Source organism: Pantherophis guttatus, chromosome 8 (genome assembly GCF_059756535.1).
Source record: "Pantherophis guttatus breed Tessera chromosome 8, ASM5975653v1, whole genome shotgun sequence".
In the NCBI taxonomy this organism is placed as follows: domain Eukaryota; kingdom Metazoa; phylum Chordata; class Lepidosauria; order Squamata; family Colubridae; genus Pantherophis; species Pantherophis guttatus.
The window spans coordinates 57,450,517-57,471,665 of record NC_142070.1 but is presented as its reverse complement, the minus strand read 5'-3'; the positions used below and the strand labels follow the sequence as shown (position 1 = coordinate 57,471,665).

The 21,149-nt window shown below is 46.7% G+C and overlaps 1 pseudogene; it reads left to right on the top strand.

Annotated features, from left to right (window-relative positions):
• Positions 1-1,057: 1,057 nt before the first annotated feature.
• On the top strand, positions 1,058-2,225 carry LOC148112663 (endogenous retrovirus group K member 9 Gag polyprotein-like; annotated as a pseudogene).
• The last annotated feature ends 18,924 nt before the right edge of the window (positions 2,226-21,149 follow it).

Below are 21,149 nucleotides of genomic sequence, written 5' to 3'. Positions count from 1 at the left end.
GCAATTGATGCACCAGATGAACCTGTGCAAAGGTCCCCCTAGCCAGAGCTGTCAGATGTTGCTCTAATCTTAGCTGTGAGTCTAGGACAGTGGTTCTCAACCTTCCTAATGCCGTGACCCTTTAATACAGTTCCTCATGTTGTGGTGATCCCCAACCATAAAATTATTTTCGTTGCTTGTGGGAATGCGGGTTCAGCTGGATACTCTCTGAGGGGCCCTATTTTGTTCTCTCTTTGTTCAGAACATAGACTGTATTTGAAAAGATACGAGACATCTCTTGGCGGAACATTCCTGAAAAGTGAGGTAATCAGATAGCAGGAGATGGGCCTCTCGCCTGGTAGTAACTGACACCATATAGCTAGAGTTAAGTTTTGTTTTTTACACCTTAAGTATCGCTTTCCTAGAAATCACGTGATTTTCTGTAATTGGTAAGAATGTGAAACTTATATTGCAAAATATATGGATGTTTTTCTATCTCTTGTATGTAATATGAGATGTGTAGCCATAATAACGCCTTCTGATCATGCTGTATTTTGATAACTAATAAAAGAGATGGCAGGCTTTTGTTCGCTGCGCCATCATCCCGAGAAGCACCTGCGTTTGTGTATTCTCTAATTCGGCCATTCATGATGAGCCCGCCAAGTTGATTCCAACATATGGTCACCCCGACGTGATTCGCTGATCGAGCACGTCTCTTGGCACCCTCATATTCATTCGGCTGGAAGAGCCTCTGCAAACCAGGGCCGGTCGTCGGCGAACGAAGCACCCTCCCATAATCGTGAGTATGGGGACAGAATTCTCTAAGCCTCAGGTTACGCACCTCCACGAACTTGGGGAATTGGCCAAGTCCTCAATTATTATTTTGAAAAATAATGGGAAGAGTCCTCTACTTCCCTCAAAATCAGACCTAACTTCCCTTCTTAAATATATTTACAAAAATTGTCCCACTTATCCAGAGAAGGGATCCATCAAAACTTCCACATGGATAAAATTGGGGAAATATCTTCATGAGACGCCATGGGCTCCTGCAAAGATATTATCCTCCTGGCGGATAATCATGGAATGTCTGCAAATTCACGAACAAGCCATGAAAGGAGAACCAGATCCTCCTCCGCCTTATGAATCTGGTGAAAAATTAACCCCACCAGCCAAAACGGCAAATCCAACAGAGGTTTATACGGCTGCTACAGCGCCTGAAAACCTCATACAATCTGACCCTCCTATTCCAAATCAAACAAACATGGGCACCGTTGCCTCTGCATTACGAGAGGCACAATTGAGAGGCGAATTGGAAATAAAGGAAGCCGCTCATTGTTATCCCGTCGCTTTAGGTCCGGATCCAGCCAATCCCAACGGACCTCAGATTCTTGTTCATACCCCAATGCCTTATAAAATTGTAAAAGACCTGAAACAAGCGGCTAGTCTTTATGGTGTTACTTCACCTTACACCCAAGGACTGTTCGCAACCACGGCAAATACCTACCAAATGGTCTTAGAAGACTGGAAATTGTTATTTGGCATGATTCTTACTCCTTCTCAATACACAGTGTGGTATTCTGAATATGAAAAGGAAATTGAAAGATCAATCCGAAGGGGTTTACCACAAGGTGTCACAAATGGTCATTTGTTGGGGGGACCTGGCCAGGGACCTCAACAATACGCTCAAACACCCAGGGAAGCCAGTGAGATTATATCGCAGGCTGCGATGATGGCCATAAAAAAGGTTGATGACACCATGGACGGTCCAAAAAAATCATTCTCCAAGGTGGTTCAAGGACCGAATCAGGCTTACAGTGACTTTATTGATGATTTGCAAAAGGCTATTAGCCGTCAGATTGACAACCCTGAGGCAGAAGCCGAATTGTTAATTAAATTGGCTTTTGAAAATGCAAATTCCGACTGCCACCGTATTTTGCAACCTATAGCAAACCGACCAGGTGTTACTATTGCTGACTTCTTAAAGGCATGCAGGGTGGTAGGAACACAAACCTATCAAATGGATGCTTTAGCAGCAGCACTTCAACAAACGGTGGGGAACCCTAACGGTAATTGTTTCAATTGTGGAAAACCTGGCCACGTTAGGGCACAATGCCGAGCCCCAGGGGCGGGGGCAGAGTAAAATTAGCAATCAGAGTGCAAAACCAAAAACAGTATGCCCTCGTTGCAAAAAAGGATTTCATTGGGCAAATCAGTGCCGTTCAAATCCTCTCCGACAGGGAAACTAAAATCGGGGCATTCAGCCAGCCCGGCTCAAAAGGCTGAAAGTAACCCATTTCCTCCCCCTTTTCCTGCTTCAATGGATCTCGTGGCCAGCGAGTCCATCGATGCCCCATCCCCCGCTATTGCTTATTTTCTGCCTTTACGCCCCATAGGGCGGGTACACATCCCGCCCCAAACCCCTGTCATCATCTTTCCTCACAGGGATTTGATTTCTCAGGGCGTACTTGCTTCACCTTTTCTTCGGGATTCCACTGACTTTTCCTCTTTTGCTTTGGTTTTTTCTGTGAATGTTCCGCTGCACATTCCTGAGGGACAATAAGCAGCCACTATGATTCCCGTACCAGCAGTGTTAGAAGCACAATCCTCTATTTTGGCCATTGAAAAAGATTTACAACAAGCCCGCCCGTCCACTGATTTTATGATCCGCCATAAATCCTTTTCTGGTATTTTAGATACCGGGGCCGACGTCACAGTCATTCGTGCCGAGGAATGGCCTTCAGACTGGCCCACTGAATCCTCACCCGCAGTACGAGGAGTGGGTGGTGTCCAATCCGCATTGATTAGTAAGGAGTGGCTGCCGGTAAAGTCCCCCGATTCTTCTATCATTGCTTACATAAAACCTGTAATTCTTCCTTTGCATGTTAACCTTTGGGGCAGGGATCTTATGTCTCAGTTTCATGCCAAACTTATCCTTCACTAATGTCTCAAGAACCTGCTCCCCTTCGCCTTGCTCTTACTTCTGCTACTCCCGTGTGGGTGGACCAATGGCCACTCACACAGGAAAAGCTCGCTGCGCTGCACCTTTTGGTTCAAGAACAGCTGCAAAAAGACCATATTGAGCCCTCTTTTAGCCCGTATAATACACCGGTCTTTGTGATAAAGAAGAAATCGGGCAAATGGCGTTTTCTAAGTGATCTTAGGGCCGTAAATAAAATAATTCGACCTATGGGGGCGCTTCAATGCGGCCTCCCAAACCCAAATTTGATACCAAAAGATTGGGATTTAATGATCGTGGATTTAAAAGATTGCTTCTTTTCAATACCTTTACATCCCCAAGATAGGCAAATATTTGCTTTCACAGTCCCGGAATTCAACAATGCTCGGCCTACAGCCTGCTATCAATGGAAAGTACTTCCGCAGGGCATGCTTAATAGCCCTACTATGTGTCAACATTATGTGGATGTTGTTTTGCAACCCTATCGCTCCTCTCTTCCTCATTTTTCTATCTATCACTATATGGATGATATCCTGGTGGCTGCACCGGGGCCTCCAGGTACCGTCCACACTACCTTGCTTCTGCTTGAATCCATATTAAAAAAGGGAGGGCTTCAAATAGCTCCCGACAAAGTTCAGACTGTTCCTCCTTTCCTTTACCTAGGTCATAAATTACTTTCTTCTTGCGCTGCTCCTGTGCTTCCGTTTCTTTCTTTACCCCTAACCCCAACCCTGGTACAGCTGCAGCAGTACCTGGGGACCATCAACTGGGCATGCCCGTTCTTGGCCCTCACCACTGCACAACTGACTCCTCTGTTTAATGCACTAACGCAAGGAAAACACCCGGCTGATCTAATATCTCTCAATCAGGAACAACAATTGACGGTACAATTGGTTAATGATACATTGCGAGAACGCTGGGTGGATAGGGTGGTACCAAATGTTCCCCTGGCTCTTCTTCTTTTCAATACACCCCAGCTCCCAACGGCAGCAATCATTCAAAATACTTCCAAATTGATCATTGCTGAATGGGTTCACCTCGCTCACACTCCGCGAGCGACCATTACAGCAAAACCAACTCAATACGCTATTTTAATTCAGAAATGCCAAGCTAGAACCAAGGCCCTAGCCGGAGTGGAGCCTTCAACACTTTATGTCCCTTGCTCACTTGCTACCTGGGAAGCCCTGCTTTCCACAAGTGATCAATTGCAATTTGCACTCGCTGATTGGCCAGGAGAAGTATCATGCCACCCGCCCCCAGATCCCAGATTGTCACTTTTAAAAACCATTCCTTTTATTTGGAATTTCCCGTTGGCATCTGGCCCCATACTGAATGCTGCCACTGTGTTTGCGGATGGCAGTAAGACATATGGAGCTTGTGTATGGCAACATAATGGAAAATGGCAAAAAAAGATTACTCTTCCTCAAACATCAGCACAACGTGCTGAACTAGCTGCCTCTATTCTTGCTTTCCACACGTTTTCAAACTCTCCTTTCAACCTTATCCTAGACAGCCTCTATGTCACTCAAATTGTTAAAACTATCTATGCCTCCTATCTTTCCCCTTCTCTCGACCCGCCGTTACTTTCATTGTTCCTCACTTTACAACAATTAATACATTCACGAACACACCCTTTCTATGTGGCTCACATAAGGAGCCATCAGCCTTTCCCTGGGCCCCTCCAGGAAGGGAATGATGCTGCTGACGCTGCGGCGTCCTCTGCCATCTCTGGCACACTTCTTCTCCACTCTTCTTTTACTGTTTCTGCTCTCACACCATGGGACAGCCATGCTTATTTTCATCAAAATAAAAAAGCATTAATGAAGCAATTTGATCTCATGGCAGCCGAAGCGACTGCCATCATACAACAATGTCCTACCTGTAGTCAACAAGCTCATTCTATTTCTATGGGTGTCAACCCTAGAGGTCTTAAAGCTTGTGAAATCTGGCAAATGGATGTAACTCAGTATCCATCCTTTGCCCCATGGAAATATTTGCATGTTTCCGTGGACACTTATTCAGGATTTATCATGGCATCTCCACAAAGGGGAGAAGCAACCAAACATGTAATAAATCATTGTATTCGGACCTTTGCATCGATGGGACGCCCAATTGAACTCAAAACTGACAATGGATCTGCGTACACCAGTACTGCCTTTGCAGACTTTTGTAACAAATGGTCCATCAAACACAAATTCGGCTTGCCCTACAATTCTCAAGGTCAGGCAATTGCAGAACGATCTAATCAGACCCTCAAAAATGCCCTGGATAAATTTAAAGAGGAAAAATGCCTCGGCCTCCCGTCCATGCAAAACAAACTCAATCTTTGTTTATATACTTTGAACTTTCTTAACCTGACTGGACAGCCTCCCACGTCGGCTGCAACCCGTCATTTTTCTGCTTCTCCATCAGCTATTCCAAAACCGAAGGTTTACTTCCGCCAACTACCTGATCCTGCATGGAGAGGGCCCGCTGACCTTATTACCTGGGGCCGTGGATACGCTGCTGTCCAGCATAACGATCGCATCATTTGGATCCCCGGAAGACACGTAAGACCATTTCATTCACAACAAAAAGAAGGGGAAATCCCTGGTGCTGAGACGGCAACAGACTCTTAACGCACGGTGGTGACCATCAGCTTTGCAGGACTACACCGGAAGCTAGTCCCCTGCGCACAGCGGAAGATTCATCAGGAGGAAAATACCTTCGCATTGTACATATACATTTTATTAGCTTTAATATAACACTTTTTTACACATACTAATGTTAGTAGAAGTTTGGGAATGGGTCTTGTGGACACTTGTTTTTCTAATTTTGCTAGTAATTTTGTATTACACATATAAGGAGCGTCTTTGTGGTAGACCTAGGCTTTTTCTTGATACTGCTATATCCCAACCCACACGCACCACTGACCCTCTCCCTGACGTTGTGAGCTTCACACCATAATTGATTATGATTTGTTTATGGCTTTGGATATTGTTAGCCTTAGGACTCTCAAGTGACCATGCAAGGAACATCAAATCCCCACATACATACACTTCAAGACAAGTACGCTCCCGCCAGAAACGCATTGTCTATGCACGAGGCCCTTACTTTCTACCTAAGTCTACTCCACCACCTAAGGTTCCCATATTGACGTTTCCAGTTGAGGGGGGAATGAATAAGGATAATGGGCCTCTACAACAATTGCATAAAGGAGATTATATCTCACGGATTCTTGAATTAAGTCAAGATCTTGTTAATCAATACAACCCTACCTTAGGTGAGAAATGCTGGTTATGCCTATCTGCTGACCCCGCATCTTATCATGCTATTCCTGTAAAATCACAACTCTGGGTAAAAACAAAGGCAACAATTCTCCTTGAAAGGGATAGTAGAGATAAAAAACCCGTCTCACCAATACAAGGAGATTTCTATGAAGCATTCAAACGATTGGGAAAAAGTCGTCTTCCTATCACAGGCCCAATTGCTACAGGTGTAGACCTCATAGGAACACCTTCTTTGTGTGTAAAGAGACATCAGAAACTTGGTAGGCCTGTAGGATCCCTGGCAGACGAACAATGTCGCTCAGCAATATATTTAGGCCCAAAAATAAATCTGGTGGACATAAAATTAACAAAGGGAGATTTTCCCTCTGCTTACCGCAAATTTCAACAAAAGGTTACTTTCTCAACTCCACCAGAACTACATTTTAGAAAGGACAGGTGGGGTGGATGGAATCTGTCTGTGGAAAGCTGTCCAAGACCATTTCACCCTCCAGGATTTCCCATTTGGTTCAATTTAAAGTCTAAGGCAGGTATGTGTATCCTTTTTCCACCGGGAAATACTACCTCTCGATATATTTTTGAAGGACCAATTCTCAGAGATAAACAGAAGGACCTATCACTAGAAATCCCATTACAACCTTTAGCGGGAATGTTTGTAGCAGGCACTTTGGGAGTCTGGACTAATGAAAACAACCGTAGACTCCATGCCTTCTCCATGAACATCGGAATATGTGTGGAAGAAAAAGGAGTGTTTTTCTTGTGCGGAACAAATGCATATCTGTGTTTGCCAACAAACTGGACAGGAGTGTGTACATTAGCCCATCTTTTCCCTAAAGTGGGTGTTGTCAGTGCTGAGCACTCTATACCTGTTCCTCTTTTGGGACATGTTCAGAAGAGGGTTCCCATTCTCATCCCACTATTAGTGCTTCTAGGGATGGGAACAGCTGTTGGAACAGGAGTAGCCGGCATCACGCACTCTGTAATCCAGTTTAAACAGATCTCAGAGGAGTTGCAGGGAAGTTTGAATCAAATAGCTGGCACTTTGATTGAGGTCCAAAATCAAATAGACTCTTTGGCAGCTGTGGTGTTACAAAACCGACGTGCCTTAGACCTCCTGACAGCAGAAAAAGGTGGAACATGTATATTTTTAGGTGAAGATTGTTGTTTCTACATGAACAAGTCAGGTGTGGTCAGAGAAGGTGCTCGAGAATTACAGGATAGGGCTTCCAAGATAAGTCAGAGGTTACAAACTTCTGACATGTGGTTTTCTTGGGTGCCTGGATCCGGATGGATTAAGCAAATGATATTTTTGTTCATATGTGCCATAGCTGGCTTAACATTCATTCCATGTGTTATACCAATCTTAAGACAATTATCAATCAGAGCTGTAAAAGAGATTCAAGTTGAGAAGGAACTAGCTTTGACAGAACATCTTTTTAATCAACTTGGTCCCCGTCCTATGGAAGAACTTACAGATTCTGAGTCAGATGCATATGTGGTTATGGGACCAGGGGAATAAAAGTAACTATAATCATATATAACATGTATAATCATTTGTATACCTTTATTATTGCTTTGCTTATTTTTGTATGTATCCAATGTATTTCTGCTTTATTTGATATGATGATAGGCATGTTTCCCAGGCATAAGGAGAACATCAAAATAACAACACAGCTGAGCCCTGTTGCAAAAAACAAAAACAGAGGAAATGTGGGAATGCGGGTTCAGCTGGATACTCTCTGAGGGGCCCTATTTTGTTCTCTCTTTGTTCAGAACATAGACTGTATTTGAAAAGATACGAGACATCTCTTGGCGGAACATTCCTGAAAAGTGAGGTAATCAGATAGCAGGAGATGGGCCTCTCGCCTGGTAGTAACTGACACCATATAGCTAGAGTTAAGTTTTGTTTTTTACACCTTAAGTATCGCTTTCCTAGAAATCACGTGATTTTCTGTAATTGGTAAGAATGTGAAACTTATATTGGAAAATATATGGATGTTTTTCTATCTCTTGTATGTAATATGAGATGTGTAGCCATAATAACGCCTTCTGATGACGCTGTATTTTGATAACTAATAAAAGAGATGGCAGGCTTTTGTTCGCTGCGCCATCATCCCGAGAAGCACCTGCGTTTGTGTATTCTCTAATTCGGCCATTCATGATGAGCCCGCCAAGTTGATTCCAACAGTTGCTACTTCATAACTGTAATTTTTTACTACCGCTTCTGTGGGCGTGGCTTATTTTGTGGGCGTGGCTTGGATGTCATGTGACTGAGTGGGCATGGCTAGCTGGTCATGTGACCGGGTAGCCATGGCTATGTGTATAGGGACTACTTAGAGGGCTGAAAAAACTCATTTCTGATAGGTCCTCGCACTTTTGACTGGTCCTCACATTTATGACCATCCTCACATTTATGTAGGTGCAGCATTCTTAACAACCATGTCACTCATTTCACAACTGCTTCTCTTCAACATGGTGATAAGATAGGACAAAAAACGTCAAATGTGAGGACAGTCGTAAATTCGAGGACTGGTCAAAAGTGCGAGGACCAGTCAAAAATAACTTTTTCAGCCCTCTGAGTAGTCCATATGCATAAAAGGATACAGCAATAGAGAGGGATGAAGGAAGGGAAAGGAAATTAGAGTAGGAGTGAGGGTAAGAGAGGGAGGAAGAGAGGAGGAGAAGGAGAAAAGAAGAGGAAGTAGGGAGAAGAAGAAGAGGGGGGAAGAGAAAGTAAGAAGGAAAGAAAAGAGAGAGGTGGTAGGTTTGAGGAGAAAGATTGCTGTACAATAAAAGAGATGAAATGGAAGAAAGGCAGCCCCAAACAAATATAAAGATATTAAGATAAAGAATGAATTGTTAAACTTTAAAGAATAAGAGAACAAATATGAATAAATAGCAGTAATTAGAAACACACATACAAACATACAATGTACTTTCTTTGAACAGAGTATTTGGCCGGTTCACAAATTTAAACAGTGTTTAGTCATTTCAATTAAATTTACAATTTCTATATTTCCTTTTTGCCATATTTATTCCTCATCTATTTTTTTAAAAAACCAATATTGCCCTTCATACTTATCTCTAATCTTAATCAAATTCAATTTTTCCCTTCTATTCTATATTATACCCCTTCACATTGTCATCTATTTTTATATCCATCCTCACATTGGTTAATTATGTAATATTACAGTTGTTTAATACAAATTCAACATTTTAATATAAATCAATTAGTTATATAACCATCTTTTTTGTATATTAATCAATATGAACATGAATATTCCAATTATTTCCATGCAATCCAATTTCTTACAAATCAATTAATTATATTTACCAATAATAACAAACCAAATAATTTCCCCCATATATTCCTCCAAACCACAACTTAACCATTTCTGCTTTCAACACAATATACAATTAATAATATCTCAATTATTACAATTCCCTAGTTAAATAGAGCTTTTTTTCTTTTGTGTTTTAAAATCTTGAACCTCCTCTTTTGCCCTAAATTTCCCATTTCTTTTTGCAGTTTTGCACCTACCTTTTTTGGTGAGGAAAAAGAAAAAAAAATCTCTCTGCCTCATTTTGTCACGTTGCAGCAAAGACCCTGCTTTACTTTCAGTTTTGCTTTTTCAGCATAGCTAGGGGGGAAAAAATCTGCTCCAGCAATTTACCTCTTTGCAGCTAGCTAGCAACAGAGCCCTGAGCAAAACAGCTGAGAGCAAATCAGCTGAGAGTCGAGAGGCTGATCAAATCAACTTATGGTAATTAACCTATGCTGAAGCTGAAAGGGGCTGTTTTTTCTATTTTTGCAGGCACTGGTCTACTCATTTGTTTTCTTTTAACACTGATCAGCTGTAGGGCGGCCCTTTGAAGCCCTGTGGCAAGAATTTAAACAGTTTTTTTCCCTCTAGCCATCAGCTGGGACTCAGGAGGCAGCAATAGATTGGGAGTGGGCAGGGTAAGCAACTGGCGATCCAACAGAGGCAGAGGGTGAGGGTGAGTGAAGGCGTGGGGGGGTGAGAGAGGGCTTTGGCGACCCCTGTGAAATGGCCGTTCGACCCCCAAAGGGGTTGTGACCCCCAGGTTGAGAACCGCTGGTCTAGGAGGACACCCAAATTGCGAGCCTGTTCTGAGGGGGACAATTTTTATTCCCTTTTTTGTATGTGGGGACCACTATTGCCAACTTGCAGCCGACTGGAATATGACAGGTATTATTTAAATGTGTGAATAGACCTGCCAACAATGGACTCCACCGATCAGCAAAGTTCTTAAATATTTCTGCTGATAGAAAATCCTCACCTGATGGCTCAGTGGCTAAGATGCTGAGCTTGTTGATCGAAAGGTCAGCAGTTCAGCAGTTCGAATCCCTAGTGCTGCGTAACGGGGTAAGCTCCCATTACTTGCCAACCTAGCCAATCTAGCAGTTCAAAAGCATGTAAAAAATGCAAGTAGAAAAATAGGGACCACCTTTGGTGGGAAGGTAACAGCGTTCTGTGCGCCTTTGGTGTTTAGTCATGCCAGCCACATGACCACAGAGATGTCTTCGAAACAATGCTGGCTCTTCAGCTTTGAAATGGAGATGAGCACTACCCCCTAGAGTTGGGAACGACTAGCACATATGTGTGAGGAGAACCTTTATCTTTACCTTTACTATCTCTTTTACAGAGACCGGTAGCCGAGGGGGAAGGATTTCAGGGGGTGCTTGTTCACTGCTTAGAGGCAGTTTCTCTATATATTGGGTCGAGGCAAACAGACTTTTTTTAAAAAAAAAATTGATTTATATGCCGCCCTTCTCCGGAGACTCAGGGCGGCTTACAATGCGTTAAGCAATAGCCTTCATACTTTTGTATATTTATACAAAGTCAGCCTTTTGCCCCCACAAACTGGGTCCTCATTTTACCTACCTTAGAAAGGATGGAAGGCTGAGTCAACCTTGAGCCTGGTGAGACTTTGATAGTAGTTCTCCCATTCTTCAGCAGAGATTGGTATATCAAATGGAAATCTCCATTCCTTTAGAACTCCTGCTACTGAATGCCAGAATATTGCTGTGTTATGACTTTTAGCAGCCAATTCAGGTGGCAGAACCTTTTTTCTTTAATTATATATATATATATATATATATATTGTTAGATTCCGTAAAGACTGGAAAAATAAACCTCAGTACGCAAAAGCAGTAACCAAGTCTGTTTATCCTGATATCAGTACTAACTTACCACCTTAAATTGTTACAGAAAGGAATCTTTGTTGGAGCTGACGCTCTGTGTTCCCCATCACTTTTTAATCAGCATACAGCTCCACCCCAGTGCAATCACTCAATTATCCAATTACCCCATTTCCTTCTTCTCCCTCCCCAATCCATCACAATCCACTTCAGTTGTTCCGGCTGCTCCGTCTTTCTTTAAAGTGATAAGGTTGATAAACTGCTTCAGTGCATGACCCTGACATCATCTAGCATGCGGCTGGGAAGTTGAGTGAGAGGCATGCCTCGGGCTGACGACCCAGGAAGCAGGCACACAGTAAGGGTCATCGGCGAAAGTGTGCAGCAGCTGAATGGCGATCCCCACATGAATGGCGGCCCCAAGTACTGTCGCAGGGCTGGGGCTGACATGCGGCCCTCTCTACCACAGATATGGTCTCTAAAACATAGGAACAATAGTGAGCACTTTAAGACAATAGAGGCCCCATCTTGTCTGGGTACTGATGCTGGTACTTGGCCACAAGCCATGGGATGGTTATATCACCCTCCCGAATCCATGAAGCCTTGGACCAGGGATATCCTTTTGACAAAATGAGGTGTTGTAGGACACCCCCCCACACCCATGCAGTCTGATGTCTAATATTTCTTCTACCTCATATTGTAGGCCACTGTCCACAAGAAGCAGTGGTACATCTGGGACCCCTCTTATCTGGGCTGATTTTACAGGTCTCAGCAGGCTGCAATGAAAAACAGGATGGGTTTTCCCTAATAATTGAGGTAGCCGTAGCCTAACAGTTACTGGATTTACAGTATAATCTGTTCAATGGTAAACGGGCCTATATACTTGGCTCCCAGTTTCTTACTGGGAAGGCCTAAATTCAAGTATTTGGTCGATAGGTAGTCCCTCTGACCAACTTGGAAGGGTGGATGAGGTTGTCATTTCCTATCCGCTTATTGCTTATATTTTCTAGCAGACCATTGGAGTGCTTCCTGTACAATCGGCCAGACACTCTTGGTTTGCTCCACCCACTTTTGAACTCCCACATCTGTAGGATCCACCCAGGGACATTCGGATATCAGAATGAACTCCCTACCTGTAGCCACCCAGAAGGGAGTAAAACCTGTACTACTATGTATGGCATTGTTATAGGCAACCTCAGCATACAGAAGGAGGTCGATCCAATCATCCTGTCTATGTCTTATGTAACAGCACAAGTACCTTGCATTCATGGCATTTGTCCGTTTTACAGCCCTATTGGTTGCCGGGTGGAAAGCCTAACTCAACCCTTGCATTGACCCAATTCTGATTAAGAAGTCCCGCCAAAACCAAGCAGTAAATTGAACACCTTGATCTGATATAACCCTTTTTGGTATACTGTGCAGTTGATATATATATGGACTATGAGTAACCTAGCTAACTTTCTAATGAAAGGGAGACCAGAGCAGGCTACAAAATGAGCCTGCTTCAAAAATAGATCTATGACAGTCCATATTCCATTGTGACCATGACTGTCCAGTAATCCCACAATGAAATCCATTGCGACCTGCTCCCATGGTTGTGTGGGGTTAGCTACCAGTTGTATCAATCTAACAGGCTTGCCATGTTGGCTTTTCTTGGTAGTGCAAATAGTATAGCTCCCTATATAATTCTCGATATCCTACTTTATGGAAGGCCACTAAAATTGGCGGTTAATTAGGTGCAACGTTTTCACAAAGCCAAAATGGCCCGCTGAACGGACATCATGGCACCGGCATAAAAACTCTAATTGTACTGCCTGTGGTACATATAGTTTGGTACCCTTCCAAATGAATTCATCTCGATGTGTGAACAGAGCATGGTTCTTCTGGTAGAACTCATCTTTGACTAGAGCAACCTGAACTGCCTGGACTACATCAGTAGATGGCTTTGCATGAGCTACCCACTGAGGGACCTGTGCTCCCCATCACCTTTTTAATCAGCATACAGCTCCACCCCAGTGCAATCACTCAATTATCCAATTACCCAATATCCTCCCTCTCCCTCCCCAATCCATTACATCCACTTCAGTTGTTCCGGCTGCTCTGTCTTTCCTTAAAGTGATAAGGTTGATAAACTGCTTCAGTGCATGACCCTGACATCATCTAGCATGTAGCTGGGAAGTTGAGTGAGAGGCATGCCTCAGGGCTGATGACCCAGGAGAGCAGGCACACAGTAAGGGTCATCGGCGAAAGTGTGCAGCAGCGGAATGGCGATCCCCACACGAATGGCAGCCCCAAGTACTGTCACAGGGCTGGGGCTGACATATATATTTATATTCTCTTCTTATGTACAACATCTCAGCTTGTATATTAGCAGTAGGATTCCTATGGGCGAGCCTCATGGCTGCCATTTATTTATTTATTTATTTATTTATTTATTTATTTATTTATTTATTTGTCATATTTCTATGCTGCCCACTCTCCGAGGACTCTGGGCGGCTTACACCAAAGACAGTATATTAAATAGCATATTGCCCCCAACAATCTGGGTCCTCATTTTACCCACCTCGGAAGGATGGAAGGCTGAGTCAACCTTGAGCTGATGAGATTTGATCCGCTGATCTGCTGAACTAGCAGTCAGCTGAAGTAGCTGCAGTACTGCACTCTAACCACTGCGCCACCAAAAGGTTCTGCCACCTGAATTGGCTGCTAAAAGTCATAACACAGCAATATTCTGGCATTCAGTAGCAGGAGTTCTAAAGGAATTGAGATTTCCATTTGATATACCAATCTCCGCTGAAGAATGGGGAACTACTATCAAAGTCTGTTTGCCTCGACCCAATATATAGAGAAACTGCCTCTAAGCAGTGAACAAGCACCCCCTGAAATCCTTCCCCCTTGGCTGCCGGTCTCTGTAAAAGAGATAGTAAAGATAAAGGTTCTCCTTGCACATATGTGCTAGTCGTTCCCAACTCTACGGGGTGGTGCTCATCTCTGTTTCAAAGCTGAAGAGCCAGCGCTGTTCTGAAGATGTCCCTGTGGTCATGTGGCTGGCATGACTAAACACCAAAGGCGCACAGAACGCTGTTACCTTCCCACCAAAGGTGGTCCCTATTTTTCTACTTGCATTTTTTACGTGCTTTTGAACTGCTAGATTGGCTAGGTTGGCAAGTAATGGGAGCTTACCCCGTTACGCAGCACTAGGGATTCGAACTGCTGAACTGCTGACCTTTCGATCAACAAGCTCAGCATCTTAGCCACTGAGCCATCAGGTGAGGATTTTCTATCAGCAGAAATATTTAAGAACTTTGCTGATTGGTGGAGTCCATTGTTGGCAGGTCTATTCACACATTTAAATAATACTTGTCATATTCTAGTTGGCTGGAAGTTGGCAATAGTGGTCCCCACATACAAAAAAGGGAATAAAAATTGTCCCCCTCAGAACAGGCTCGCAATTTGGGTGTCCTCCTAGACCCGTGTTGGCGAACCTATGGCACGTGTGTCGGAAGTGGCACGCAGAGCCAATTCACTGGGCACGCGGAGCCATCGCCCATTGTTCTTCCGGGTTCCGCTATGGCGGTCATCTGGTTTTCATGTGCACGGGCGTGCCAGAAATTGGAAGAGCAGCCGCCCATTGCACATGCGCACTCCAGGAAAATGATCTTCCTGTTTCCAGAGTGCGCATGCGCTGGCCTGATTTCTGGCACACATGCGCACACAAAGACCAGCAATTAGCACACGTGCCAAAAGAGGGAATCCCGGCGGTCACTTCCTAAGGGAGCAGAGCAAGGTAAGCCAGGGATTCCCTCCCTCCCTGCCCACGCGAGCTACTTGTGCAGTCCCAGGCAGTCCAGACCACCGGTGGACCAGTAGCCTTTTGCCCATGCTGCTCCCCCAGTCAGAAGGGGGTGCGGGGAAACACGCGAGGAGGCCGCGGTTGCTGCCAGCTGGGCCCGCCCGCCTTCTCCGGTTGGCGGGTGGCTGAGGCTTGCAATGAATGGCGCAAGCAGGACTGCAGCTCCGCCCCTGGGCTGTAAATGTGTCTTGCGGGAGTGGAGGCTCGTGAGAGTCAAACCCTCCTGCCTGCCTTACGATGGGCCTTTCCAAGGCAGGGCTGGGCGCTCCAACCTTGGCAACTTTGAGAACTCCGGGAGTTCTCAAAGTCCACAAACCTTAAGGTTGCCAAGGTTGGAGAGCCCTGTTCCAAAGGGCACCTGCAACCCGCGACTGAAGCAGCTGGAGTTGTGGCTGTGCCGGCCATCCCATCCCATCCCCCCCACCCCATTCAGCTCCCTTCTTCCCGGCCGCCCCCTCCCATCATTGGGCTCGGTGCCTGCAATCGCTGCAAGTGGGAACCATCCCCACTGCCAGTGGATCCCAGGTTTCCTCCGTGCTGCATTCTGAGGGATCCAGCAAGGGAGCGCCAGGACCCCAGCTGCGCTGCACTCTCCCTGAGGCGGCCGCGGCTGGACCGCTGCCCAGCCCAGCAAGCAGAGAGCAAAGGGGTGGTGTCTCCGGCTGGCCCGGCACCTGCTCTCTGCTTGGAGGACCCGCTGCCGGCTTTAGGAATGATGCTGAGCTGAGTTGCCCCGGGAGGAGCAGCCGCGAATCGGCACTGCGCTCTTGGCCTCCGACTGAGGGAGTCAGCCCTCTCTGTGGGGAAACCCACAGCAACACGTGGGGGAGGCAACCTGGTGCGAGGCGGTGGCCCTGAGGCTGGACTCAAAGCTTGCCAGCCTTTTGGGGAAAGTGGAGCTCCAGTTCCCGGCTGCGGCTGCTGGTTGGGGGGCTCAGGCCCTGAGCAATGGCAGTTCTTGGCCTCACTGGCGTGGGGCAGAGGGAATGCGGGGGAGTTTGCGAGGGCCGCTCGGAGGGACCTTTGGGGAGGTTTCAGCAGCTGGAGATTGAATGAATAAATCTGGAGAAGCTAATAAACTAAACAATTGATCTGATACAGAATTTTCAGGCGGCAGCATGGGCTGGGACCAGCCGCCGCCTGAAATGCAATGCACTTATCTCGCAGCTTGCATAAACTGCTCCTGCCCCTTTCAAAATAGCCACCCAAAGCTTCCCTCAGGCGCACAGAGCCGGCAAGCAGCTCTTCTTCTGAGAAGGGGGGGGGAGAGGCAGGCATGCCAGCAGAGATGGGCTTTGGCTCCTCATTCTTTGGGTTCCTCATTCTTTCTGAGGCAGCCTTTGCTGCTTCAGAAAGAGGAAAGAGAAAATGAGTCTGTGGAGAAGGAGGAGAAGGGCGCACGGCTCTGGAATATGCATTTCCAGGGAGGAAAGCATTTTCGGGTGGCAGCGGGGAGAAGCCCAAGCAAGGGTTCGGGGTCGCAGAAGAACGAGGAGCCAAGCCCGTCTCTGCCGGCACACCTGCCTCTCCCCCACCTTCTTCTTGCTGGCCCTGAGCACCCAAGGGAAGCACCGGGTGGCTATTTTCAAAGGGGAAGGAGCAGTTTATGCAAGCTGCAGGATAAGTGCATTGCATTTCAGGCAGCAGCTGGTCCCAGCCCGCACTGCCACCTGAAAATCCTTTCTTCCCTGGAAATGCACATTCCAGAGCCACCTGTCCTTCTCCTCCTTCTCCGCAGACTCATTTTCTCTTTCCTCTTTCCAAGGCAGCAAAGGTGCAGGGGGCTTCCCAGAAAGCCCAGCACCCAGAAGGGAAGAGCCCAAGCAAGGATTCGGGGTCGCAGGAGAACGAGGAGCCAAGCCCGTCTCCGCCGGCACACCTGCCTCTCCCCCCCCTTCTTCTTGCTGGCCCTGAGCGCCCAAGGGAAGTGCTGGGTGGTTATTTTGAAAGGGGCGGGAGTGGTTTATGCAAGCCACGGGATAAGTGCATTGCATTTCAGGCGGCAGCTGGTCCCAGCCCGCACTGCCACCTGAAAATTCTGTATCAGATCAATTGTTTAGTTTATTAGCTTCTCCAGATTTTTTCATTCAATCTCTGGCTGCTGAAACCTCCCCAAAGATCCCTCCGAGCAGCCCTCGCAAACTCCCCCATGCTCCCTCTGCTCCACGCCAGTGAGGCCAGAAGACTCCGTTGCTCAGGGGCCGAGCCCCCCGACCCAGCAGCCGCAGCCGGACTGCCTCTCCCTGCGTGTTGCTGTGGGTTTCCCCATGGAGAGGGCTGACTCCCTCAGGCGGAGGCCAAGAGCGGGTCCTCCAAGTAGAGAGCAGGTGCCGGGCCAGCTGGAGATGCTGCCCCTTCACTCTCTGCTCGCCGGGCCGGGCAACGGTCCAGCCGGTGCTGCCTCGAGGGAGAGCACATTGCGGATGGGGTCCTGGCATTCCCTTGCTGGGTCCCTCAGAATGCAGTGCGGAGGAAACCCGGGATCCGCTGGCAGCGCGAATGATTCCCACTTGTGACGATAGCAGGGGCCGAGCCCGATGGCGGGAGGAGGCGGCCGGGGGGAAGGGAGGCAAATGGGGTGGGAGGGATGGGACGGCCGACACAGCCACAACTCCAGCTGCTTCAGTCGCGGGTTGCAGGTGCCCTTTGGAACAGGGCTCTCCAACCTTGGCAACCTTAAGATTTGTGGACAAGGTTGGAGCGCCCAGCCCTGCCTTGGAAAGGCCCATCATAAGGCAGGCAGGAGGGTTCGACTCTCATGAGCCTCCGCTCCTGCAAGGCGCATTTACAGCCTGGGGGCAGAGCTGAAGTCCTGCTTGCGCCATTCATTGCAAGCCTCAGCCGCCTGCCAACCGGAGAAGGCGGGTGGGCCCATCTGGCAGCAACCGCGGCCTCCTCGCGTGTTTCCCCGCACCCCCTTCTGACTGGGGGAGCAGCATGGGCAAAAAGCCTCTGCTGGGATGGGTGAATGGGGCGCTGGCGAGTTGGCAGGCAGGGCCGAGAGTGCTGCTGCCAGCTTGGGAACAGCTGTCTTGCCAGGGTAACTCGTTGTCCTCCAGTAAATGGTGCGCCGGCCCTCTTGGAAAAAGTGGGGGCGCATGTGTGGCGGGCACACACATGCGCAGTGGGGGTTGCATGTGCGCATGTGCAGTGTGAGGTGCATGCACATTAGGAGTCATATGCGCATGCGCAAATGGGGGCTCCCATTGCATTATGGGTGCTGGCACACGGGAGCGTGAGAGGGCTCTCGCGCTCGGACTTTTGGCACGCAACGCCAAAAAGTTCGCCATCACTGTCCTAGACTCACAGTTCGGATTAGAGCAACATCTGACAGCTGTGGCTAGGGGGACCTTTGCACAGGTTCACCTGGTGCACCAATTGCGACCCTACTTGGATCAGGAGGCTCTCCTCACAGTCACTCACGCCCTTGTCACCTCACGGTTAGATTATTGCAATGCGCTCTACATGGGGCTACCCTTGAAAAGTGTTCGGAAACTACAGTTGGTCCAGAACGCAGCCGCGCGAGCTGTCGTGGGTGCACCTAGGTACACCCACATTACATCAATTCTCTGCGAGCTGCACTAGCTCTCTATTGGTCTCCTGTCACAATTCAAGGTGTTGGTTATTACCTTTAAAGCCCTACATGGCTTAGGGCCAGGTTATCTTCGAGACCGCCTTCTGCTGCATAGCTCCCAGCGACCAGTAAGATTCCACAGATTTGGTCTCCTCCAAGTCCCGTCAGCTAAACAATGCTGGCTGGTGGGCCTGTGGGGTAGGGCCTTCTCTGTGGCTGCCCCAGCTCTCTGGAAGCAGTTACCTCCTGAGGTCCGGGCCATCCCCACCCTATTGGCCTTCCGAAAAGCGGTGAAGACCTGGCTTTTGGGGCAGGCCTGGGGCCGTTGATCTCGCTCTTGTGATCTGGCGAGATTCGGCCATGAATGGCGTGAACGAGTTTTTAATGTTTTTAATTTTTAAATGTTTTTTATAATGATTTTTTAAAATGTATTGTGAGTCTTCGGAGAGGGGCGGCATATAAATTGAATTAATTAAATTAAATTAATTAAATTAAAAAGGATCCTAGTAATTATAGACCCATCAGCCTGCTCAATATCATAGCAAAAATATATGCGAGGTTCCTTCTGAACAAAATGGAAATCTGAGCAGAGGAAAATCATATTCTCATAGAAGAACAAGGAGGCTTTAGACAAAGCCGATCTACCATTGACAACTTCTTTGTTCTGAACCATCTAATTGCCAAATATGCCTATAAGAGGAGACCCCTATATGTAGCCTTTATAGATCTTACAGCCGCCTTTGATATGGTAAGTAGAGGTGTACTGTGGTGTAAACTGACAGCTCTTAAAATTGAACCTAGACTACTAATCCTAATTAAAGCTCTCTATACAAATGCTTGTTTGAAAGTGTGGCATGTGGTTAATGGAGCCCTGACTAACAGGATTCACACAAGCAAAGGGGTAAGGCAAGGTGCATTTTAGCCCCATTATTATTTAATTTATACATCAATGACTTGTCAGGATTAATGAAAGACGTTATGATGCACATGCCAATGATCCTAAATAGAAATTGTAACACCTTGCTCTATGCTATTGATATGATCCTATTATCGTAGTCACAAGTAGGATTGTGTAGGCTACTAAAGAGATTTAGCTACTACTGTCAGGATAATTCTCTAATTATTAGCAAATACAAATAAAAAAGTATGGTGTTTGGTAAACATAACCAGAGACATAGATGGCAACTAGACGGGGAACCAATTGAACAGGTTAGCACTTTCATATACTTGAGCATAACTTTTTTCAAGACCAGATTTTGGGCTTGTAACCACCAACAGAGCACACAAAAGCTCAATTGAATCTATTACTCAAATTAAAGAATCACAGTTACCCAGGCTCCCTAGTACCACTAATCAAAGTATATAAAGCTAAGGTTATCCCTAAGGTCCTATATGGAACTGAGGTTTGGGGTTTATACCCTATTACAGCTTTAGAGCAAGCACAGTCTCAGCACCTAAGGTGTATTTTGGGTGTGGACCTTAAGACATCTGCTGCAGCAGTCAGAGCAGAACTGGGAATCTACACAACCCTGACTGCAAGCCAACTCTCCCAAAACTAATCAAAATGAGCGGGATTCCTGAGTCCCGGGCTCTCCATTCACACCCCAACACTTGGGGTACATGGAGAGAAACTTAGGCTACCATGGCAGAGGGTGGACTATCTAAAGAGAGCCTGCTCCAGGCGACCCAGAGCGGGGGAGAACTTGGCCCTACCCAGTGAACACCAGAAACCAGCAGTCCAATCGGAATCAAATTGCAGCCCTCTCTGGGCATCAAAATCGAGACAGCTGAGATGCCCTCCCCAGCGACCGAAATGAAAAGGGATGAGTATTGGTGGGAAAAAGTCCCTAAAGCAGTTGAGGTTGAGCTCCCACACACGGCATCCAGGGCTGGGGGAAACCCCTGAGCTGCGCCATCAAAATCATCCCCAGAGCAAAACTACCCAAACCCAAACTGTACACCATGATGTCCCAGGAAATGCAAGAAATGGGCAAATACATAAACAAAAACCTAGCAAAGGGGTTCATCAAGCCAGCCAAGCCACAAGCCGCAGCCCCAGTCCTATTTAAAAAAAAAAAAAAGATGGAACTATGTATGGATTTGAGGGGTATAAACTGACTACACCCCCTCCCCAGGGGTAAAATCCAGCAGGTTCTGAAAAGTTCTGGAGAACCGGTAGCAGAAATTTTGAGTAGTTCGGAGAACTGGCAAATACCACCTCTGGCTGGCCCCAGGGTGGGTTGGGAATGGGGATTTTGCAGTATCTTGCCCCTGGAGTGGGGTGGGAATGGAGATTTTGCAGTATGCTTCCGCTGCCACGCCCACCAAGCCATGCCCACAGAACCGGTAGTAAAAAAATT